Genomic DNA, 8,341 nt, shown 5'->3' with positions numbered 1-8,341 from the left:
ATATAATTGAAATGTTTCCAGAAAATTGAATTATTATAATATGGCAAGGTGTCGACGTACATATAGTATTTTAGCATGTTAATTTCAGCCTCGATTACAGCTCTGATGAGTAAGTAGTATTTTTCCTCGCAACAGGTTTAGGGACTGCCCATTTAACAGGTGTGAGTGGGATTAATAAGTCAAATGAACATTGCTTTTTATTAAAGTTTTTGAAACATGATCATTGTACTTTTTTGTTGGAACGCAACGCAAAATTATTGTAACTATACTAATCATTACATACAAAATCATCGTTATTGATTTACAGGCAAAAAAAAGCTAGTACGCCTGATCTATGCTATGGCAACCCAGGCTAAAACTCACCCCCTGGAGTGTTTTCGGTATTATTTTATCCTTGTATTGTAGTGCTGCAGTAGACTGGGACTTATAGATCTGTGTCTTCGCGTCCGGATACATGAGTCAGTTGTCCCGGTATTATCTCTAGGAGGTTAGAGAAAAACTACTAAAAAACACACGAGTAAATGTGAGAATAATAAGTGAAAGGGTCGCAAGGGTTCAAGGATAAGTGCGAATCTCGAGTTGAATGCGAGTCAATTTCTTAATGGTATACATAGAGCCGTGAGAAAGGAGCAACGGTACCAAGCTTCAAAATCTAGGGGCGCTAAAATCGTCATTACGCTCTAAAATCGTCTTAAGCTCGACGCAAGTGGACGGCACGCGGACCTATCGGCTTGACTTGATAGTGAAAGTAGCAGATCACTATGTATTTTATATACGTATCTTTGTACACTTGATTAAAAGTGAATTTTTGAAATTTATGTAGTGACAAGATCATTCATCCCGACCTAATTACATATGTATGTATGTACAAGCAACGAAAAAATTACCAAAGTAGAGTTTTAATTTGAATATTGAGATTGAAAACATAGTAAAATATTAAACAGGCCCAAAAGATACATCATAGCTCAAGAAAAAAAAATATATTTTTGAATTTTAAAATACGTATGTTAAAGAAATAAAAATCACAACCAATAGAAAAAAACATCTGATTGTTGATTCCAATACTAAGTTTTGGTACAGAAATACTAGATTTTGAGTTAAAGACTGCAAAAGCCAAAAATTGCGCAGTTTTTGAAATGCTTATATCTCATAAACGAAAGGAAACCAACAAAAACCATTGCCATATTCGGTTTCATTTATTTTATTTATTTTATTTATTTTATTTATTTTATTTATTTTATTTATTTTATTTATTTTATTTATTTTATTTATTTTATTTATTTTATTTATTTTATTTATTTTATTTATTTTATTTATTTTATTTATTTTATTTATTTTATTTATTTTATTTATTTTATTTATTTTATTTATTTTATTTATTTTATTTATTTTATTTATTTTATTTATTTTATTTATTTTATTTATTTTATTTATTTTATTTATTTTATTTATTTTATTTATTTTATTTATTTTATTTATTTTATTTATTTTATTTATTTTATTTATTTTATTTATTTTATCTATTTTATTTATTTTATTCTAAACAGACCATTGTGGCATAACAGGAATTCCTAAAGCGCCACAATGGTCAAAAAATATAACACAAAAAAAATAGATTATAGTGTTATAGATTGCTATCATCTTAATTGCCAGCATCTCTGAAGAAATGTAAACGCGAAATCGAACAACGAACTGCTTAACAAAGAGTAATACAAATAAAAACAAAATACTAAATAAAATAATACGTCAACGAATGCACATTGTCAGTTGACAGACTGCGCATGCGCATTGTAGGTATAACGCATGTATACGCGGACGAACAATCACTTCAGTGTGAAGTGTGACGAAATAAGCCGGTCATATAACAGGATTATTCAGTTGATATTTAATTTAATTTGATTTTAATTCACTCACAGTTAGTGCTTAATGCACTATAATTTTTTTGATTGAAAAATATAATTAAAAATATGGCAGTATTAATCAATTCCGTCTGTGATGATCGAACGATTCATTAAATTCGCCGTTCTATATAATACTTTTTATAGAGGTAAAAAAAAAGTGGGCGACGACAGGAAATTAATAATAATAAAAGTAGACGGTATCAGATTGAGAGCCCCTGTCCACAAAGACAAGATACTAGGCGACTAGCCACTCTGCCTCCTATCACTTTTTCATACTCAGCGCCATGGCGAGTATCTGCCGACCCCATCCGGAGAGACTATTTACACGCTACTGTGAATAAATAAGTTTCATATTAAATTTATATACATATGTATACACTGAAATAGTGTTGTTAAATAAATTCTAAAAAAAATCGTGTTTCAGAAATATCAGAAGATATGTTCGACTTTTACAGAAAATTCAGCATGTAAAGTATCACATGTATGCATGTACATATGTAGTATATCTGTATAAATATTTCGTCAGCGTGAGCTTAAAACGCATTAAAAAATAATTAAATACAATCGTGTTTACGTGTAATATTGACTTTCTACACTTCCCACTAGTGACTAGTATGTAACCTCCGTCCTTTAAAATACCACAACATTCTAACTCGCGGGACGGCTTTAGAATTTATTATTTTATTAATTATATAATACGTACATAGATTGTTTGAAATTTCATTCAATTGTTTTATAATTTTTCGAGTTATATTATTAATTATTATTGCGTAAAAATAATTTATATTTTTTTTTATTTTTAAATGCTTTTTATTTTATATATGAATTATGTATGTTCACAATGTAACTTGTCTAAGTATTCGGTAAAATTCTGAATTCTCGACAGGGTGGACCCTCTAGGCTCGGAAGTGAGGCTCGATGAAATACTCCAACATATATTTTTATATTTTTTATTTTATTTTACAAAATCAATTAATCAAGCACACTCGTCTAACAGATTGCTCCAAAGCGACGAGTGTGCTAAAAAGATTAAGAAGTACAAAAGGAAATAATTATATATACAAATATACAAATTAAATAAGGAAAGGATAACTAAATAAAACATGAAATCATAATAAAATCATAATTAAAAACACTAACTCAACCTTTCTAAATGGTCGCGACCTCCATAACTTTCGAAGTGGTGCAGAGAATGAAGAGAGATGTGACAAATGTCAATGGCACCATCCAGTGAATTTAAGAAACGGAGGCCGCGAGGAATGGGAGAATAACTAAATGCCACAGTTCTAGCCAAAGGAGTGTAAAAAAGGGGACGATGGCGGGTCCATATCACACTCTCTGGAGCATGAAGGCCCAACTCAGCCAGGATAGACGGACAGGAGATACAGCCTCTAAATATGGAAAACAAGAACTTTATGAGGGCAACACTCCTCCTGTGGTCAAGAGAAGTGTAGCCGACCATACACATGACGAATTTTTAAGGAAATAAGTATAGATAAATCCCATATTGCTCCGACATATACTGCCTGGTTCGCATATATGTAATTTCGGACGGTTGGGCAGCGTACGGAAATATTCCACATATTGCGAATGGAATATACACGCATTCGTTTGTGGTTTAATACAAATTCATCTAAATATGAATAAAAACGGGCACGCGTTCTGCCAAATTGACGCTTCATTTCTTTTTACACGCATCCACATATTTTCCACATTTTTTATATGTATTTCACTATCATTTGGATCCACAAAACGCTCTACGCTGTCCAACCGTCTGAAATTATATGCGAACCAGGCAGTATATGTCGGAGTATTTCATCAGGTAAAGTCGAGTTAATTCAGGGCACGACAATACTATTGGCATCGCAAAGAGTAGCCAGGGTCCGTCCTGTCGAGAATTCAGACTTTTAACGTATTCTAATAGCTACTGATCTAGTGGTCATTACTAAAGAGCGGACCAACTTTGCGCAGTTCATTGTTCATTGTTCGCCGTGCTTTATTCATTTTTATGATGAACCTTTTTTATGCTCTCTAGTTTTGTAGTTTGCCCTGTTTCCTGGAAAATAGACCCAAAACGGCCTGCATTGCAACGCATGCCGGGTTCACCTAGTTACACATAAAACCAAACACAGATCAACTAATACTAACAAAACCGAAAAAAATATGAAGAACAAAAAATAAATCAAAAAAAGGAAGAACTACCAAAACCCTTTTATTTTAAGGAAATCATCAAGTTTATTTTTAAAAAAGTTTAAGTTACTAGAAGTTCATTGGACCGACTTTTCCGAAGTTTAGCCACTCCAATTGAAAAGAATTTGGTACTATATACTTTCATCGTCAAGTTTCATTGGCTTCAAATGATTTATTGTTTTAATTTATATTAACCACAAGTATCGACATGCAAACGCACATAGGTAAGGCTAACAGGCGACTGCATCACTCAATAGCCACACGCCAAAAGCGACGAAAACAATAGCTTACGAAAATATAGCTGTCTCTTTCTCTCGCATTGATTCATCGATCAACAAGAATCAAGAATCGATCAGCAAGCGAACAGCCAAAAACATGACTTATCGCTACCGCCTTTAAATCATACTTTGAAACGTACAAATGAATTTTTTTACGATGTAACCCTTTTCTAAATCATGCAAAATGTATTAAAATAAATTTCTAGTAGTTCATTCTAGGAATACAAGAAATATAGGGTGTATAGCATGGATGTATAATAAACTAGATCCGCCCTCACGTCTTATACTGGTCTCCCTTTTGGCGGATGCAAAATACATGGCGCATGCACAGTTTCTCTTAGTAGGTACCGCTGCGTCGTAGGGAAAAAATCCAACTTCCCCGCTAGTTAAACCCCCCGCACCCCTCAGTTAGTGAAGACAAGATCTCCGACCAAAATCACACGTCAGGACCCATCTATGTGTATTATACATCAATGGTGTATAGCTTTGAAAACTACATAGTTATTACGAAAAACGTAAAAATTGGGGCACTTACATACCCCACTTCGGTGAGGGCGGGTTAATACACCTTCTCTAAATATTATTCAGTAGTACGTGTCGATGCAGATACAGACTGCAGTAGTACGTTTCGATGATCAATTCACTGATGAGATTCCTATAGAACGGGGCGTCAGGCAAGGATGCATCCTATCACCTACTCTTTTTAACACCTACACCGAATCCATCTTCCACGATGCTCTCCAAGAGGCGGAGGGCATCAAGGTGGGCGGCGAGACGATCACCAATATAAGATATGCTGATGACACGGCACTAGTCGCTGAAAATTTAGCAGACCTGCAAAGATCTCTAGACCGTGTACATCAAGAAAGCAATCGAAGAGGTCTGCGCATAAATCTAAAGAAGACAAAATTTATGATAGTAGATAGAATGCAAACAGACACCGGGAATCTAACCTTGGATGGAGAGGTGATAGAAAGAGTAAAAAGATTCAAATACCTGGGTACCTGGCTGAATGAAGAGATGGACCCAGATGAAGATCTAAGAATCCGCATCGAGATGGCTAGAACAGCATTTGTAAAAATGAAGGCGGCGCTTACAAACAAGCATCTCAATCTTCATACGCGGTTGAGATTCGCGAAGAGCTACGTCTGGACAGTATTACTACACGGATGTGAGACGTGGACTCTGAAAACCAAGATGATCAGCCGCATTGAAGCTTTTGAGATGTGGATCTATAGGCGTATGCTGAAGATTCCGTGGACCAAAAAGATATCAAACGAAGCTGTCCTCGGCATGATGGGGAGAGGCAGGGAACTTGTTTCTGTCATCAAGCGGAGAAAGATGGAGTACTTCGGACACATGATACGGGGTCCAAAATACGAATTTCTCCGTTTGATAACCATGGGGAAAATAGAAGGAAAAAAATGGATTGGCAGGAAAAAGTTATCTTGGCTTCGAAACATGCGCATGTGGACCGATATGAGCGCCGAAGAGCTGTTCCGAGCCGCTGAAGACCGATGCAGATATATTCAAATAATCGACGAGGTGGTCGCCAACGTCCGGATGCGGACAAGGCATTAACAAGAAGAAGAAATATTATTCCTGAATACAAGAATCATCATATTTGTTCGAATAAAATGTTCTTGTATGGAAAATCTCTGGATATAGTTGGAAAATTTTAGCAAGAGAAAGTCAATCTCAAACGATCGTTAAACATTTTCAAATTTTACCAATGGCCAACTAGTTGCTTAGTCGAATAGCACTAGATGTGCTTAGATAGGTCAAGTTCAACGAAATGACTGGTTGAGTGTGGCCATTAAAAGCGTCGCCCCGATAAGGCCGGACACTAAAATGAAAATTGACGACCCCGACTGGAAAGTGCAATAATTGCACACCCCTGGCGCGATCGTTAACTCGTCGCAGACGATTGTTTGATATCTGGAAAATTTCATAGCCGTGCCGGTGACTCAGCTAACCATTAAATGCTATATAATTATGGTGGAAGCCCTCGTTTTGTAGCTGATAGAGACGCGGCTATACGTTTGACACTGGCGTGACAGGGAAAAAATATATCATCTTACTTCGTCTCACTGGCATGCTTTTGAGGTTACGCCATTTCACTCTGGCGCACTCGCATTGCGATACACCGTCTCGTCTCGTACTACGAGCCGCGAGTGTCACGCCGCAGGCTATCAACCTTTGCGCGAATTACTAATACGCATAATTACCACAAAAAATTAACCATGTTTATCGTGTGACCGTCAATTCAATCACTCAATTTACAATATCAACTTTTGTCCGATCCGATACGGCGCAGGATCAACAGCGTGTTGATCTTTCGTCGCATGTGAAATTGAAATTGTGAGTGCTTCTGATATGTGCTTTTTATTATTGAAGCAAACAATATATTGTAAAACTCGTAAATCCACTTTTGATTATAAAACAATATTTTTATATTATCTTTTAAATTTTATATTTGATATTTTTGCGTATCTGCTATTATAATTGCTATTGTTTTTTATGATTATGAATAAATGTATTATTGTCTGAATATATACATATGTTTATATTTATTTTACTTTCTCTTTTATTCTATAAGATATTCCCTTCTTTGTTGTTTTTTATAATTTGTAATTATTATTATTATTATTATTATTATTATTATTATTATTAGTAAAGCTCGGACCCTGAGGGGGCCGTTTATTGTTCAAATTTTGTAAATGCATTATTAAGAGGGCTGTACACCCGAAACCTTAATTTTGTTACCGTTCCTTTCTTCGATATATATATTGAGTGTATGTATATATTGAGTAAATGCGACAATATATATATATATATATATATATATATATATATATATATATATATATATATATATATATATATATATATATATATATATTGAGTAAATGTGACAGTTGCGCTTCGACCAAATAAAACGTATTTTAAATTGACAAAATCGAGGTTTCGTATTCTCCTATTTTCTCCTCCAAAACTGGACCGATTTTTAAAAAAAATTCATCATCGGTATGAGAAAGATACTTTCTGTGCATATATCGGCGTATTTTTTTTAAAATCGACCGTTAAATAAGCACGCTGGACTCGTTTTGTTGGTTGTTTAAAAGAGGCGATTTTATAGATGTTTGGCGGCTCCTAGCTCCTATAAAAAATAATTAATCAAAAAAATAAAGCAATAGATGTACCCCAATGGTGGATATCCATACCATATTAAAAAATAATTTCTCTAGTGCCATAATTGAGGAAGGGAGAAGTATAGTACGTTTGTATGGACAAGGCGCTGCTGTCCAGCCATCTTAAAGGTTTGCCAAACCTTTTTTACAAAGAATTTAAATTTATCTCACTGGTCAGGTAGTTTTTTTAAAAGTACATATTACATTTTATACCAGGAAGGCCTTACGGGTAAACCCCAGTGCGCCTTCCTGGCCAATTACAAACAATGCAGCATTTTTATTACACAAGTCGATGAATTACGAGACACTGAGAACCTTGCAAATTAACGAGACATCTATGAATTGTACATACATTTTAATATACAGTAATCATACTCAAATAGTGGTGACATAGTAGGTAGGAAGGTTTTTAGCCAAATTTAATCGGAAACCATTTTAACAATGAAATCAGAGAAATTGGCAAACTCTGATAGGAAATCATCGACCTGGAGTCACAAATATCCAGGTCTGACCAGCAGCACTACAGATATACTCAGAAAAATTCTTTTCAATCGAGGTCAGCTCATGGGATCGAACCCGGCGCCTCTCGGTGCTAGGCAGAAGCTTAACGACCGAGCTATGCTGCTGGCTAATTCCAGTTAAAATCAAAAATTTATTACGAGTAAGATCTAAGACCGTGATGGTTATTAAATCCAAATTGTTCGTCTCTGCTAAAATTCGCCAATTTACGTTACTTAATTGTGGTAACGATAACATCGATGTCCCCTTCCTCTATTGTAAA

The sequence above is a fragment of the Arctopsyche grandis genome, chromosome 7 (assembly GCF_051622035.1).
Source record: "Arctopsyche grandis isolate Sample6627 chromosome 7, ASM5162203v2, whole genome shotgun sequence".
Taxonomy (NCBI): Eukaryota; Metazoa; Arthropoda; class Insecta; order Trichoptera; family Hydropsychidae; genus Arctopsyche; species Arctopsyche grandis.
This window is presented reverse-complemented; position numbering follows the sequence as displayed.